Source organism: Tamandua tetradactyla, chromosome 18, assembly GCF_023851605.1.
Source record: "Tamandua tetradactyla isolate mTamTet1 chromosome 18, mTamTet1.pri, whole genome shotgun sequence".
NCBI lineage: Eukaryota > Metazoa > Chordata > Mammalia > Pilosa > Myrmecophagidae > Tamandua > Tamandua tetradactyla.
Window position 1 is genome coordinate 62,710,110 of NC_135344.1, and position 16,807 is coordinate 62,726,916.

A 16,807-nucleotide genomic window follows, 5' to 3' on the forward strand; every position below is an offset into this window, starting at 1 on the left:
AAAAAAAAAAAGAGAGGGAGATCTGGAGGAGGGCACAGAATTGAATAGTACAAGAAAGGGTAATTTAAAGGATAAAAAGAGAGATGGAAAAGAATATATAGATCTGACAAATAAAAATTAAAAGATAAGATGGAAGATTAAAGAACTGCTTTTAGTAATAATTTTTACTGTTAATGTTAACAGACTAAACTCACCAATTAAAAAATACAGATGGGCAGAATGGGTTAAAAAAAAGATCCATTTCTACACTGTTTATAAGAGACACATCTTAGTCTCAAGGACACAAGTAGATTGAAAGTGGAAGGATGGAAAAAGATGTTCTATGCAAGCTGTAACCAAAAGAAAGCAGATGTAGCTATAGTAATATCAGATAAAATAGACTTTGAACGTAAAGATGTCACTGGAGACAAGGAAGGACACTACATATTAAAAGGGTCAATTCACCCAGAAGAAATAACAATCATAAATGCTTACACTCTCAATCAAGGAACTCCAAAGTACATGAGGCAAACAGCAAAATTGAAGGGAGCTATCAGTGTTTCAGCAATAATGCAGGGAGACTTCAGCACACATTCTCCACTATAGAGAGAATAACCAGACAGAAGATCAACAAGGAAATAGAGAACCTAAACAATGTGATACATGAATTAGACGTAAAAGACATATATAGATCATTATACCCCAAAACACCAGGCTATATACATTCTTCTTTAGAACCAGATGGAACGTTCTCCAGGGTAGATCATATGCTGGGACACAAAATGAGTCTTTATAAATATAATAAGATTGAAGTTATCCAAAGCACTTTTTCTGATCACGACCGAATGAAACTGAAAATTAATAATCACCGAAGAACCAGAGCTTTAACAAATACATGGAGATTAAACAACACACTCTTAAATAATCGGGTCAAAGAGGAAATTGTTGGAGAAGTCTGTAAATATCTGGAGACAAATGATAATGAGAATACAACATATCAGAACTTTTGAGATGCAGCAAAGGCAGCGCTGAGAGAGAAATTTATTGCCATAAATGTCTATGTTAAAAAACAAGAATGAGCAAAAATTGTGGATTTATCTGCTCACCTGGAGAATTTAGAGAAAAAAGCAAACTAACCCCAAAGTAAGTAAAAAAAGAGAAATAACACAGAACAAAGCAGAAATAAACAAAATGAAAAATAATAAAACAGAATGAATCAACAAAATCAAAAGTTGTTTCTTTGCGAAAATCAATAAAATTGATGGATCCCCTAACTAGACTAACAAAGGAAAAAAAGAGGATGCAAATAAACAAAATCAGAAATGAGGGGGGGTCATTACCATAGATCCTGAAGAAATTTTTTTTTAAAATCATAAGAGAATACTATGAACAGCTACATGCCAACAAACAAGACAACTTAGATGAAATGAACAAATTCCTAGAAACACACAAACTAACTATATTGACTCAGGAAGAACTGGAATATCTCAACAAACCAATTACAAGTAAAGAGATTGAATCAGGGTCATCAAAAATCTTCCAGCAAAGAAAAACCCAGGACCACACACAGGAGAATTTTATCAAGCATTCCAAAAAGAAATAACACGAATACTGCTCAAACTCTTTCAAAAATTAAGGAAAAAGGAATGCTACCTAACTCATTTTATGAAGCTAACATCACTGTAATACCAAAACCAAATGAAGATGCCAGAAGAACAGAAAACTACGGACCAATCTCCCTAGTGAACATAAATGCAGAAATTCTCAACAAAATACTAGCAAACCAAATCCAATGACACATTAAAAGAATTATATATCATGACCAAGAGGGGTTTATACCAGGAATGCAAGGGTGGTTCACACAAGAAAATTAAAAAATGTATTATAGCACATTAACAAATCAGAATGGAAAAATTACATGATCATATCAATTGATGCTGATCCTTACCTGAAAAAAACACTTCAAAAGTTAAGAATCAAAGGTTAACTTCTTCAATATCATAAAGGGCATATACGAAAACCCCATAGCCAGCATCATACTTAACAGTGAGAGACTGAAAGCATTCTCCCTAAGATTGGGAATACGACAAGGATGCCCATTGTCACCACTATTATTCAGCATGGTACCATAAATCTTAGTTGGAGTGATTAGCAGAAGAAATAAAAGGCATCCAAATTGGAAAGGAAGAAGTAAAACTTCCATTATTTGCAGATGGCATGATCTTGTACTTAGAAAACCCTGAGAAATCTATGACAAAGCTACTTGAGCTAATAAATTCAGCCAAGTGGTGGGATACAAGAGTCATGTACAAAAATCAGTAATGTTTCTATACATAAGCAATGACTGAACTAAGGAGACAATTAAGGAGAAAATTCCATTCAAAATAATGACCAAAAGAAACAGATATTTAGGAATAGGCCTAACCAGGGATGTCGAGAACTTGTACATAGAAAACTACAAAACATTGCTAAAAGAAATAAAAAATTACCTAAATAGATGGAAAGACATTCCATGCACATGAATAGGAAAGTTGAATGTCATTAAGATGTCAATTCTCCCAAAATCGATCTACAGATTCAATGCAATACCAATCAAAATCCCAACATCTTACTTTGAATACTTGGAAAAGCTTATCAAATTTGTTTGGAAGGGAAAGAGACACTGAATAGCTAAAGATATCTTTAAAAAAGAAAAGCAAAGTGGGAGGACTATTACTTCCTGATTTAAAAGCTTGTAATAAAGCCACAGTAGTCAAAACAGCATGTATTGGCACAAAGACAGAAGTATTGATCAATGGTTTTGAATCAAGAGTGTGGAGATAGACCACCAAATCTATAGGCAATTGATCTTCAATAAAGTCACTGAACTGGGACAGATAGTTTTCAATAGATGGGCATGGAAGAATTGGATATCAATAGCCAATGGACATCCTACGCAAAAATTAGTTCAAAATGGATTAAAGACTTAAATGTAAGAGCCAGTGCCATAAAGTTTCTAGAAGAAAATGCAGGGAAACATAGTCAAGATCTAGTAACAGGAAGTAGCTTCATAAACTTTGCACTTAAAGCAAAAAGCAGTGAAAGAAAAAATAGACAAATGGGAACTCCTTAATATCAAAAGCTTTTGTGCCTCAAAGAAATTTGTCAAAAAGGTGAAGAGGCAGCCAAGTCAATGAGAGAAAATATTTGGAAACCATATATCGGATAAAGACTTGTTATCCTGTGTACATAAAGAAATTATACAGCTCAACAACAAAGAAGAAACAATCCAAACATAAAATGAGCAGAGATAGATATGTATAGATACTTTTCTGAAGAGCAAACACAGACAGCTAAAAAGCATATGAAGAGATGTTCATTTTCATTAGCTATAAGGGAAATGCAAATCAAGACTACAATGAGACATCACTTCATACCTATAAGAATGGCTGCTATTAAACAAACAGAAAACTACAAATTTTGGAGAGGATGTGGAGAAATTGGAGCACTTATTCACCATTGGCGGCAATGTATAATGGTGCATCTGCCATGGAAAGCAGTTTGGTGAGTCCTAGAAAACTAAATATTGAGTTGTCCCATGACCTGACAATACCAATACTCAGTATATAACCAGAAGAGCAGAAAACAGTGAAACGAATAGATATGTGCACACTGATGTTCATAGTGGCACTATTCACAATTGCCAAAAGATAGAAACAATCCAAATGCCCATCAAAAGATGAGTGGATAAACAAAATGTGGTATATATATATATATATATTATTATGCGGCAGTAAGACAAAATGAAGTTCCAAAGCATGTGATGACATGGATGAAACTTGAGGACATAATGCTGAATGAAATAAGTCAGACACAAAAGGAAAGATACTGTATGATTTCTCTATTATGACTCTGGTAACAGTAATCTCAGAGATTACACTGTAGAATATAGCAGACCTGGAGTTAAACAAAAGTTAGTGATGGAGGAAAACGAGGTTGGACCTAAATGCAAGGAAATGATAGAAGTGATAGTAACTAATTAGTGGGGTTATAAGTAACATTACCACACTGAGGTGAATATGATTGAAAGGGGATTATAGTGCCATGTACCCCATTGATTAAATCTTCAATTGTAATTAAGTTCTTGAATGAACTATTTCAAAAGTTCGATAGTAGACAAAGAGTCAATAGTAGAGCGGTATGGGGGGAAATTAAGAATGCATACTATGGCCAAGAGTTACTAGAAAGACATCAACAGTACCCATGGGCAACTAATTGGGGGTGAGAGACAACTGATAAGGGATAGTTTTGATTTGATATTTTGTGACGCTGTGTTTATTGGCTCTTTGTCGCTATGGACCAATGAAAATTGTCTAAAATTGAGAATGCTGCTGATTGTACAACCGAGTGAGGATACTGTAAGACATGGTTTGTTTATTTTGGACATTATTCATAATGTACAATGACTGAGAAGCAGAATGCTGAACCATGATATATTTATATGACGGACTATGGTGTGGCTACTAAAAGGAAGGACGTCAAGAGGCATGCAACAAACTGAATAAACCTTGGGGACAATGAGTTGTGCAAAATAAGCCAGAAACTAAAGAACAGATATGCTAAGGTCTCTTTCAGAAAATACTTATAAGAAAATTGGAGCCTTGATTGTAAACTCTTATAACAGCCACATTTAGTCTGAAGTTACAAATGTATTTCTAGATTCTGAAACACTGTGCTATATGTGTACCAGCTGGTATTTCCTTGGAACTTTGTATAATTCCGTCACACCTAAGACCCAAGAAATGGAGTGCTACATGCAGGGGACTATAGGGGATTTCAGCCCTGACATCCAGCATAGCTATATGGAATGACAGTTAAAGTAGCTGAAAAAGATATCAGACCTCAGAGTTAAAAACAAAGCCAATCTGGCTGGGTCTAAGGTAAATCAGAATACAGGGTAAAAGATGATAGTGTATATACTCTAGACCTTCACCTACTATATGAGACCAAAGGCAGAGAGGTTTATTATGTCTAGAACCTAAATTTTCTGTAACACATAATCTAGCTCAATCTGTCTGATACTCATTTAAACAATTCTAAGCACATAGAGCCCAGAACGCGATTGGGGCCTTGAAATTCTGTACACCTTAATGTAATACCAGGATACATCTTAGACTATGGCGGGCTGATAATTAAAAAGTATTGGTAGAGACTTCTTCCAGGTCAAAATGGTGGCTTAACAACGTGCACATATTAGTTCGTCCTCCAGAACAACTACTAAATAACGAGAAACAGTACAGAACAGCTCCTGGGGCAACGTCAGTGACCAGACACACAGCTTAGGTGAAACTGATCAAAGCAGAGGTTGCTCATTTTTGCCCCGGCGCCAAGGAGGCAGGACTGACAGAAAAAGGGGGGAAGGGTGAAGAAGGAAACAGGTTTTTGTGGCTGTGTATCTACAAAGGCTTGACTGCCTCTGGATACAGCAGCAGGACTTTTCAGGCTGCAACTGCCCCAGGCATAGGCAGAAGTGAGCTCTTTTGGGGGCTTATCTGGAGCTTGTACCTTCCCCAGGGGAGGGGTGAAGCCCCACCCAGGTGGAATCCCTCCATCAAGGAATTCAGACACCAGGGCTTGGTAATTTGAAGCCATTAAAACTAGCCTACAACCTCTCCTCTGTTTCCACCATGCCCCCAGCAGGGAGAGTCTGCCAAAGTTAAAGGTACCGCATCATCTTATGCTGGTGGGACCTGCAGTCAGACAAGCACCACATACTGGGCAGGATAAGAAAAACAGAGTCCAGAGACTTCACAGGAAAGTCTTTCAACCTGCTGGGTCTCACCCTCAGGGAAAACCGACGCAGGTGACTCTTTCCTCCTGAGAGGAGGCCAGTTTGGTCTGGGAAAATCTGGCTGGGGTCTATAATACCTACATAGACCCTCCTAAGTGTGGGGGGGAAAGGCACCATACAAGCAGGGCAAGAAACAAGAAAACAAGAACTGAAAAATTCTCCTCTTTTAAACAAAACTTAAGCTTAAGGTCCAGATAAAGCTGAACGGAATGTCAAAGAACAGATAGACAACAAATTCATCCAGCAAGAAAATCCTAGATAAAAGAAATGAAAGCAATCTCCAGAATAAACTAATTAAGGTAATTAAATGCCTAGACACCAGCAAAAAATAACAAATCACACTAGGAAAATTGAAGATATGGCCCAGTCAAAGGAACAAACCAACAATTCAAATTACATATAGGAGCTGAAACAATTAATTCAGAATGTACGAAGAGACATGGAAAACCTCGTCAAAAACCAAATCAATGAATTGAGGGAGGATATAAAGAAGGCAAGGAAAGAACAAAAAGAAGAAACTGAAAGTCTGAAAAAACAAATCACAGAACTTATGGGAATGAAAGATACAGTAGAAGAGATGAAAAAAACAATGGAAACCTACAATGGTAGATTTTGAGAGACAGAACATAGGATTTCTGAACTGGAGGATGAAACATCTGAAATCCGACAAGAAACAGAAACTATAGGAAGAAAAAATGAAAAAATATGAGCAGGGACTCAGGGAATTGAAAGACAATATGAAGCGCATGAATATACGTGTTGTGGGGGTCCCAGAAGGAGAAGAGAAGGCAAAAGGAGGAGAAAAACTAATGGAGGAAATTATCACTGAAAATTTCCCAACTCTTAGGAAAGACTTAAAATTACAGATCCAAGAAGTGCAGCGTACCCCAAAGAGGATATATCCAAATAGACATACTCCAAGACATTTAATAATCAGAATGTCAGAGGTCAAAGAGAAAGAGAGGATCTTGAAAGCAGCAAGAGAAAAGCAATCCATCACATACAAGGGAAGCCCAATAAGACTATGTGCAGATCTCTCAGCAGAAACCATGGAGGCAAGAAGACAGTGGGATAACATATTTAAATTATTAAAAGAGAAAAACTGCCAACCAGGAATTCTATATCCAGCACAATTGTCCTTCAAAAATGGGGGAGAAATTAAAACATTTTCAGACAAAAAATCACTGAGAGAATTTGTGACCAAGAGACCAGCTCTGCAAGAAATACTAAAGGGAACACTAGAGACAGATATGAAGACAGAAGAGAGAGGTGTGGAGAAGAGTGTAGAAAGGAAGACTATGAGTAAAGGTAGAAAGAAGGAAAACTAGATGTGACATATAAAATCCAGAAGGCAAAATAGTAGAAGAAAGTACTACCCATGCAGTAATAACACTGAATGATAATGGATTAAACTCTCCAATCAAAAGACATAGTCTGGCAGAATGGATTAAAAAACAGGACCCATCTATATGCTGTCTCTACTGAAAGGACACGAGGCCAAGGACACAAATGGACATTTACACACCAATGTTTATAGCAGCATTTTTAAGAATTACCAAGAGATGGAAACAGCCAAAATGTCCATCAACAGATGGGTGCCTAAACAAACTGTGGTATATACATACGATGGAATATTATGCAGCTGTAAGACAGAATAAAGTTATGAAGTATGTAACAACATGAATGGACCTTAAGGACATTATGCTGAGTGTGATTAGCCAGAAACAAAAGGACAAATACTGTATGGTCTCACTGATATGAACTGACATTAGTGAATAAACTTGGAATATTTCCTTGGTAACAGAGACCATCAGGAGATAGAAATAAGGTAAGATATTGGGTAATTGGAGCTGAAGGGATACAGATTGTGCATAGGACTGAATATAAAATCTCAGAAATAGACGGCATAATATTACCTAACTGTAATACAATTATGTAAAAACACTGAATGAAGCTGCATATGAGAATGATAGAGGGAGGAGGGCTGGGGGATAAATGAAATCATAAAGAAAGATAGATGATAAAGATTGAGATGGTACAATCTAGGAATGCCTAGAGTGTATAATGATAGTGACTAAATGTACAAATTTAAAAAATGTTTTTGCATGAGGAAGAACAAAAGAATGTCATTACTGCAGAGTGCTGAAAATAGATGGTACTTAATATTTTAAAATTTCAACTAATGTGTGAGACTAAAGCAAAAAATGTTTATTTGGTACAAATCTATACTTTGACTTGTGCATCTCCTAATATAACTTACGTAGACAGTTGATTGAACACCTTAAGTACATGGAAGTTTGTATAGGACATGAGATTTTGTTGGTTTGTCCAGGTGATGCCCTGATGAATCCCAGAGTGATTTGATTAGTGAGTGGAAAAGTATTTGCAAAGTCCCCTTCGGGGAATGGTGAGAATGGGGGAAAACTCAACTTCCCCAAGTTGAATTCTTGATATTCTCACAAGCAGTGTGGACAACCAAAGCTATAGGCTGAGCCCCCAGTCTTGGGGTTTGTTCATATGAGACTTAACCCCACAGGGGATAGGTCAAGCCTACTTAAAATTAAGCCTAAGAGCCACCCCCAAGAGAACCTCTTTTGCTGCTCAGATGTGGCCTCCCTCTCCAGCCAACACAGCAAGCAGACTCACCACCCTCCCCCTGTCTACGTGGGACATGACTCCCAGGGGTGTGGATCTTCCTGGCAGCGTGGGACAGAAATCTCAGATGAGCTGAGATTCAGCATCAAGGGATTGAGAAAAACTCTAGAATGAGCAGAGACCCAGCATCAAGGGATTGAGAAAACCTTCTGGACCAAAAGGGGGAAGAGTGAAATGAGACAAAGTGTCAATGGTTGAGAGATTCCAAACAGAGTCGAGAGGTTATCCTGGAGGTTATTCTTATGCATTGAGTAGATATCACCTTGTTATCCAAGATGTAATGGAGAGGCTGGATGGAACTGCCTGAAAATGTAGAGCTATGTTCCAGTAGCCATGTTTCCTGAAGATGATTGAATAATGATATAGCTTTCACAATGTGACTGTGTGATTGTGAAAACCTTGTGTCTGATGCTCCTTTTATCTACCTTGTCAACAGATGAGAGGAACATATGGAATAAAAATAAATAATAGGGGGAACAAATGTTAAAGCAGATTTATTTTGAAATGCTAGTGATCACTGAAAGGGATCAGTAAGGGGTATGGCCTGTAAAATTTTTTTTTTCTGTTCGTTATATTTTTCTGTTGTCTTTTTATTTCTTTTTCTGAATTGATGCTAATGTTCTGGGAAATAATCATGATGATGAATATGCAACTATGTGATGACATTGTGAATTGCTGAGTGTATATATTGGGAATGTTTGTGTTTCTTGTAATTTTTTTTAATTAATAAAAAATTAAAAAAAAAAAGCATTGGTAGAGTCCCTTGAGGATCCGAAGAGGAAAATATAAATATATACACATATATATAACTATCAAACTCCCATCTGGGCAATCACAGATACCCTCTCAACCATTGGGTACCCCCAAGAAATTAGGCCAAGCCCTTGAGTTTAAGGGTTGCTCATATGAAACTTATTTCTGTTGGGGAGAAGCTAAGACTACTTATAATGAGACCTAAGAGTTGTTTCCAGGAATCCTCTTTTGTTGTTCAAATGTGGCCCCTCTCTCTCTAAACCCAACTCTGAAAGGAAAATCATTACCCTCCCCCCCTACGTGGATATGATATTCAGGGGTGAAAAGCTCCCTGACAATGTGGGAAGTGACTTCTGGGGATGAGTCTGGTCCTGGCTCTGTGGGATCAACAATGTCCTCTGAACCAAAAGGGGGAAAAGAAATATAATAAAGTAAGGCATCAGTGGCCAAGAGAGATCAAATACAATTAAGAGGCTATTCTGGAGACTACTCTTAGGCAAGCTTCAGTTGTTTAAGGCTAATTGCCATGGTTTGCTAAACCCCAACTAATATCACTACTGTTGACACTTAAGAACACCTAAGGCTGAAACTGAGACTCTATAAAGGTTTCATGCACTAAGTTTGCTTTCTTGGGACTTATAATTCCTGAAGGGTTCCTGGGTCAGATAAATCTTGAAATCCAGAGGCACCCGCCTCTCCAAGATTATCAACTGATTACACCCCCCTGTACAGGAGTGTTGACACCACTTCTCAACATGAAAAAATCGGAACAGTTCCTGGATCCTGCACTTACACACACACACACACACACACACACACACACACACACACACACACAACCCTTTGGGGTTGCGAGTGTAGTTCAGTGGTAAAATTCTCACCTGCCATGTGGGAGACCTGGGTTCAATTCCTGACCATATAGCATACAAAAAAAGAAGAAAAAAAGTCGGAACAGGAATTGCCTAAAGATTCCTATAGAATGGGAGATGGATCAGAGGCAAAGGAAGAGTTATAACAGAGAAAATAGGATTTAACAAATGAATATGACTGCTGAATCACTATATTAATATTCCTTCTAGCCTCCAGTGTTTTGGAGCAGCTAGAAGAAAAATTCTGAGATGGTGGAATGGTAGCACATGTCAAATTCTGGGATCCATTCTGTTAACTACTTGTTAAAGTGTGGTTTGAAAATTATAGTTTTTTCTTTCTTTGCTTTGTATATATATTACATTTTACAATTAAAAAGTTTTTAAAAAATCAAGTAATATAAATAGGTTTTATTTGGAGACTTGCAAGTAAACTCCAAAATAATGATCTAAAAGGTAAAACTGATTGCCCAGGGTAAGGAAAAATGTGGAGAGAGAGGTGAAAATTACTGTTTGGGGGTGGGGTGGGTAACAAAGTTAGCAGAAACATTTGACTCTTTAAAATATTTGTATGCATACTTTGATAAAAATAAAATTTGAAAATTTCTAAGATATGACAAAGGTGGTATTTTAAATCAAAGGGGAAAAGACAGTATATCAAATATGGTGATAGAAGAAATGCTTGGACATTTGGAAAAATAATAAGTTGGAGTCATAACTCACATTAGGATGAGTGCCAAATTGACCAAATATTAAAAACATAAAAGTAGTAGAGAAATCTACTGGAGATTTAAAAAAAGTAATGTCAGAGTAAATAATGTCTTTCTAAGACACAAACTCTATAGAAGGAAAAAACTGGCAAATTTGGCACATAAAAATTTTTTTTTAAATATCATAACTAGAAAATACTTTATACAAAGTCAAAAGACTAAATATAAAATGAGGAAAATTTTATATATCACAAGGAAATGGATTGTTTTCTTAATATGTAAAGAACTACTAAAATCATTTTTTAAAAATACCAACGATGCAATCTAAAGCCAGGCAAAAAAATGTGGCTATAGAGTTCACAGAAAACAAAATACAAATGGTTTTAGTCATATGAAAAGATGTTCAATTTCACTTTTAATAATAAAAGTGAAATTGAAACTATGAGATACGGTGTTTTATCTATTACATTCGCTAAGATTAAAAGTGGTAACACTTGTTGGTCATTCCATACGCGATGTGTCATGGTAGCTCCTAGGAGAGTCCGTGTGATTTTCCTTAAGTGAGTTAGAGAGATCCAGGCAGAGTCCAAGAAACTATCCTTGGAGCTGGGGTGCCTCCACAGACCCTTGAGGACCTGCTGAGTCTTAAGGCAAAGTTACTACAATTATTTCTAATATCAATTCAAAATTATTGGCCCTTGGACAACAGTCCAATGATATGAAATCATGGCTGGTTATAAGCCTGTAGTTATTCTGACATATCCTATACTTGTGAAAAAATTACCCAAGATACATTATACTGGAACAACTGTAAGATCCCTGTTCGGAGTAAGAGTTTGGTACAGGGTCAAAAATAGACTTTTCTCTGCAACCTCCATATAATTGTGCTGTCACAGCTTTCTCAAGGATTCACATTTATGGTAGATACTCCCAAGAACCTCTAAAACGTTGTCCCGATTTAAAGGCATGGTGTACAGCTCTCCTTTTCTACAGGATGATAGACTGCTAGTTACTGGCAATGAAGTTGGGAGAGTTGAACTTTTTGACGTAACTGGGAGGGGTCCTCTCAGACAGCTTGAAGGCCCTTCAAAAGCAGTTCATACAGTAGGTTTTACAACTGACAAATACTGTGTGGTCTTTGGGGCTGATGATTATTCAGTTAAACTATGGGATATACCAAACTCCAAAGAAACAGTGATGTTCAGAGAGTGTTTCTGGTTATGTGAGGCATGAATGTGCTAGCAGACTGAACTCAGATCTCTTTGTAACAGGGTCATACAATCACACTGTGAAGATATTTGATGCATCAACAAATAAGAGTGTTATTTCTGTTGAGCATGGACAGTGTCCTGCTTTTTCCCTCTGGAGGTCTTCTAGTGTCAGCAGGAGGTCGTTATATTAAAAACAGAATAGCTGCTAGTGGCTTTGAAAAATCATCACCAAACTGTGACATGTTTATGTCTGAGCTGCTCTGGACAGAGGTTACTCTCTGGTTCACTGGATAGGAAGTTAAAGTATATAGCACAACTTCCTACAAAGTAGTCTGCAGTTCTGATTATGCAGCTTTGATTTTGAGTCTTGCACTTGCACATGAAGATGAGACAACAGTTGTAGGAATCGCCAATGGAATATTGAATGTTAAACATCGCAAATCTGAAGCAAAGAAGGATCCTTTTCCCAGAGATGAAGCTCTTCATATGGAACCTTTATTAGAGGAAAAAATTACACAAAGCAATGGGATGACATTTTGATCAATAGGCCATCAAAAAAACATGTAGAATTTTATGGCAGGTATCTGAAAAATGTTAGGATCTCTAAGGTGCTCAACAGAGTCCTTGAGCCTGATTGTTCAATGAAGACACCTGAAGTTATAGTTTCTATTATAAAGCAGCTAAATTGAAGAGGAGTCCTTGTGAATGCTTTTGCTTATCTGGATGAAGAGGAAATCAACTGTGTTCTTAATTTTTTTAAGAAGAATCTTACTTAACTCAGATTTGCCCCTGTTTTGATAAATGCTACTGAAATAATTATTGACATCTATCTGCCTGTGATTGGTTAATTGCCTGTAGATGACAAAAAGTTTTTGTTATTTCAGGGACTTGTAGAAATAGAGATTGATTACCAAAGAGAACTACTAAAAACCTTGGGGATGATGGATATACTTTTTGCTACCATGACAAGGAAAGAAAGCACTTTTATGTTTGGACATAAATCTGATGGATTTATAGAGAAGAAGGAAATAGAATCGTAGTGTCTGCTTAACAAAAGTGCTGAATTGGAAAAGATTTGACTTTATTAACTATTGGAAAGAATCTCTTTGATAAATTAAGAATACTTTATGGAAGTATTTATATGGAAAAGACTGAAATAATTATTATTGGAAAATGAATACCTGTTTAAGACATGGTTTTCCATGTAATGTTTTGGATTATTTTATGACATCTTCAGCTAGATCTCAGCTCTTGGTCACTGTGTCTGTCCACCCTGGGTAAGTTGATACAACTTTTAATACAGCAAACTTCTGTATTTGGATAGACACTCAGATGAGAGTTCAAGTAAGAAGCCCTCTCTGGAGAGGGTTTCAATCTGGGAATCCTGCTAAGGCATGAGACTTTTTAAAACTTCTATCCTGGAAAAACAAAAACCAAAACAGCAACCACAAAATCTTCTTTCTTCATTCTGTTCAGTGCCCTTGGGATTCAGGATGCCGCCGAGCTTGCCTCTCCTTTCCTTGATGTCATTACTTGTCTCAGATCATGTGCTGGTTTGAAAGGACATATGGACTCTAGAAAAGCCACGTTTTAATCAAAATCCCATTTTGTAAAGGCAGAAAAATCCCTGTTCAATACTGTATGTTTGAAACTGTAATCAGATCATCTCCCTGGGATGTGATTTAATCAAGAGCTGAGACTCAGCATCAAGGGATTGAGAAAACCTTCTCGACCAAAAGGGGGAAGAGCAAAATGAGACAAAATAAAGTGTCAATGGCTGAGAGATTCCAAACAGAGTTGAGAGGTTATCCTGGAGGTTATTCTTATGCATTAAATAGATATCACCTTTTTAGTTAAGGTGTAATGATGAGGCTGGAGGGAACTGCCTGAAAATGTAGAGCTGTGTTCCAGTAGTCATGTTTCTTGAAGATGATTGTATAATGATATAGCTTTTGCAATGTGACTGTGTAATTGTGAAAACCTTGTGTCCAATGCTCCTTTTATCCACCTCATCAACAGACGAGTGAAACATATGGAATAAAAATAAATAATAGGGGGAACAAATGTTAAAATAAACTTAGATTGAAATGCTAGTGATCAATGAAAGGGAGGGGTAAAGGGTATGGTATGTATTAATTTTTTCTGTTTTCTTTTTATTTCTTTTTCTGAATTGATGCAAATGTTCTAAGAAATGATCGTGATGATGAATATGCAACTATGTGATGATATTGTGATACTGATTATATATGTAGAATGGAATGATTATAAGTTAAGAATCTTTGCTTTTTTTGTTGTTGTATTTAAAATAATTTAAAAATTAATACAAAAAATAAAAAAAATTCCTCTGTGAAGTCATCCAGCCCTGAACTTTTCTTTGTAGGAAGATTTTTAATAACTAATTGAATATCTTCACTCGTAATTGGTTTGTTAAGATCTTCTATTTCTTCTTGAGACAATGTTCACAATTCATGTTTCTAGAAATTTATTCGTTTCATCTAAGTTATCTAGTTTGTTCACATATAGTTGTTCATAATTTCTTCTTATGACTTTAAAAGTTTCTTCAGGATCCATAGTAATGACTCCTTTCTCATTTCTAATTTTGTTTGTTTGTACCCTCTCTTTTTTTTACTTAGTCAGGATAGCCAGGAGTTATCAATTTTATTGTTTTTCTCAAAGAACAAACTTTATTTTTGTTGATTCTTTCTGTATTAGTTTGTTAATGCTGCCGGAAAGCAATATACCAGAAATGGAATGGCTTTTAAACAGAGAATTTAATAAGTTACAAGTTTATAGTTCTAAGGCCATAAATATGTCCAAGCTATGGCATCCAGACAAAGACACCTTTCATTCAAGGAAGGCTGATCCGGGAAGGCATGTGGCTGGCATCTATTGGTCCTTGTTCCTGGTTTGTTGCTTCCAGTTTCTGATGCCAGTGGTTTTTGTCAGATAGATGAATGGCAAATACATTCTCTCTTTTTTTTATTAATTAAAAAAAATTAGCAACAAACATACAAAAATATTAATATATCATTCCATTCTACATATATAATCAGTAATTCTTAATATCATCACATAGTTGCATATTCATCATTTCTTAGAGCATTTGCATCGATTTAGAAAAAGATATAAAAAGACAACAGAAAAAGAAATAAAACGATAACAGAAAAAAAAGAGTATACATACCATACCCCTTACCCCTCACTTTCATTTATCACTAGCATTTCAAACTAAATTTATTTTAACATTTGTTCCCCCTATTATTTATTTTTATTCCATATGTTCTACTCGTCTGTTGATATGGTAGATAAAAGGAGCACCAGACACAAGGTCTTCACAATCACACAGTCACATTGTGAAAGCTGTATCATTGCTCAATCATCATCAAGCAACATGGCTACTGGAACACAGCTCTACATTTTCAGGCAGTTACCTCCAGCCTCTCCACTACATCTTGAACAACAAGGTGATATCTACTTAATGCGTAAGAATAACCTCCAGGATAACCTCTTGACTCTGTTTGGAATCTCTCAGCCATTGACACGTTGTCTTATTTCACTCTTCCCCCTTTTGGTCGAGAAGGTTCTCTCAATCCCTTGATGTTAATTCTCAGCTCATTCTAGGGTTTTTCTCAATCCCTTGATGCTGAGTCTTAGCTCATTCCAGGATTTCTGTCCCACATTGCCAGGAAGGTCCACACCCCTGGGAGTCATGTCCCACGCAGAGAGGGGGAGGGTGGTGAGTTTGCTTGTTGTGTTGGCTGAGGAGAGAGGCCACATCTGAGCAACAAAAGAGGCTCACTTGGGGGTGACTCTTAGGCCTAGATTTTAAGTAGACTTGACCTATCCCCTGTGGGGTTAAGTTTCATGTGAACAAACCCCAAGACTGGGGGCTTAGCCTATAGCTTTGGTTGTCCACACTGCTTGTGAGAATATCAAGAATTCAACTTGGGGAAGTTGCATTTCTCCCCATTCCCCGAAGGGGGCTTTGCAAATACTTTTGCACTCACTGATCGAATCACTCTGGGATTCATCGAGGCATCGCTGTGGACAAACCAACAAAATCTCATGTCCTACCTGAGACTCCAAGTACTTATAGCGTTCAATCAAACTATCTACATAAGTTATATTAGGAAATGCACTAGTTGAGATATAAATTTTGTACTAAATAAACATTTTTTGCTTTAGTCTCACACATAAGGTGACATTTTAAAATATTAATTACCGTCTATTTTCAGCACCCTGCAATAATGACATTCCTTTGTTCTTCCTCATGCAAAAACATTTTTAAAATTTGTACATTGTACATTTCACTATTATTATACACTCTAGTCATTCTTAGATTATACCATCTCAATTTTTAACATCTACCTTTCTTTCTGATTTCATTTATGTCCCCAGCCCTTCTCCCTCTATCATTCTCACATGTAGCTTCATTCAGTGTTTTAACATAATAACATTACAGTTAGGTAGTATTGTGCTGTCCATTTCTGAGTTTCTGTATCCAGTCCTGTTGCACAGTCTGTATCCCTTCAGCTCCAATTACCCAATATCTTACCCTATTTCTATCTCCTGATGGTCTCTGTTATCAACGAAATATTCCAAGTTTATTCACTAATGTCAGTTCATATCAGTGAGACCATACAGTATTTGTCCTTTAGTTTTTGGCTAGTCTCACTCAGCATAATGTTCTCAAGGTCCATCCATGTTGTTACAAACTTCATAAGTTTATTCTGTCTTAAAGCTGCATAATATTCCATCATATGTATATACCACAGTTTGTTTAGCCACTCGTCTGTTGATGGAC

The 16,807-nt window shown here is 36.6% G+C and overlaps 1 long non-coding RNA gene and 1 pseudogene across 1 annotated transcript in view; one reads left to right on the top strand and one right to left on the bottom strand.

Annotated features, from left to right (window-relative positions):
• Positions 1-16,807, bottom strand: part of LOC143662679 (uncharacterized) — a 53,173-nt gene that overhangs the window by 11,510 nt on the left and 24,856 nt on the right. The gene's annotated exons all lie outside the window — the stretch shown is intronic.
• Positions 11,520-13,059, top strand: LOC143662678 (U3 small nucleolar RNA-associated protein 15 homolog pseudogene; annotated as a pseudogene).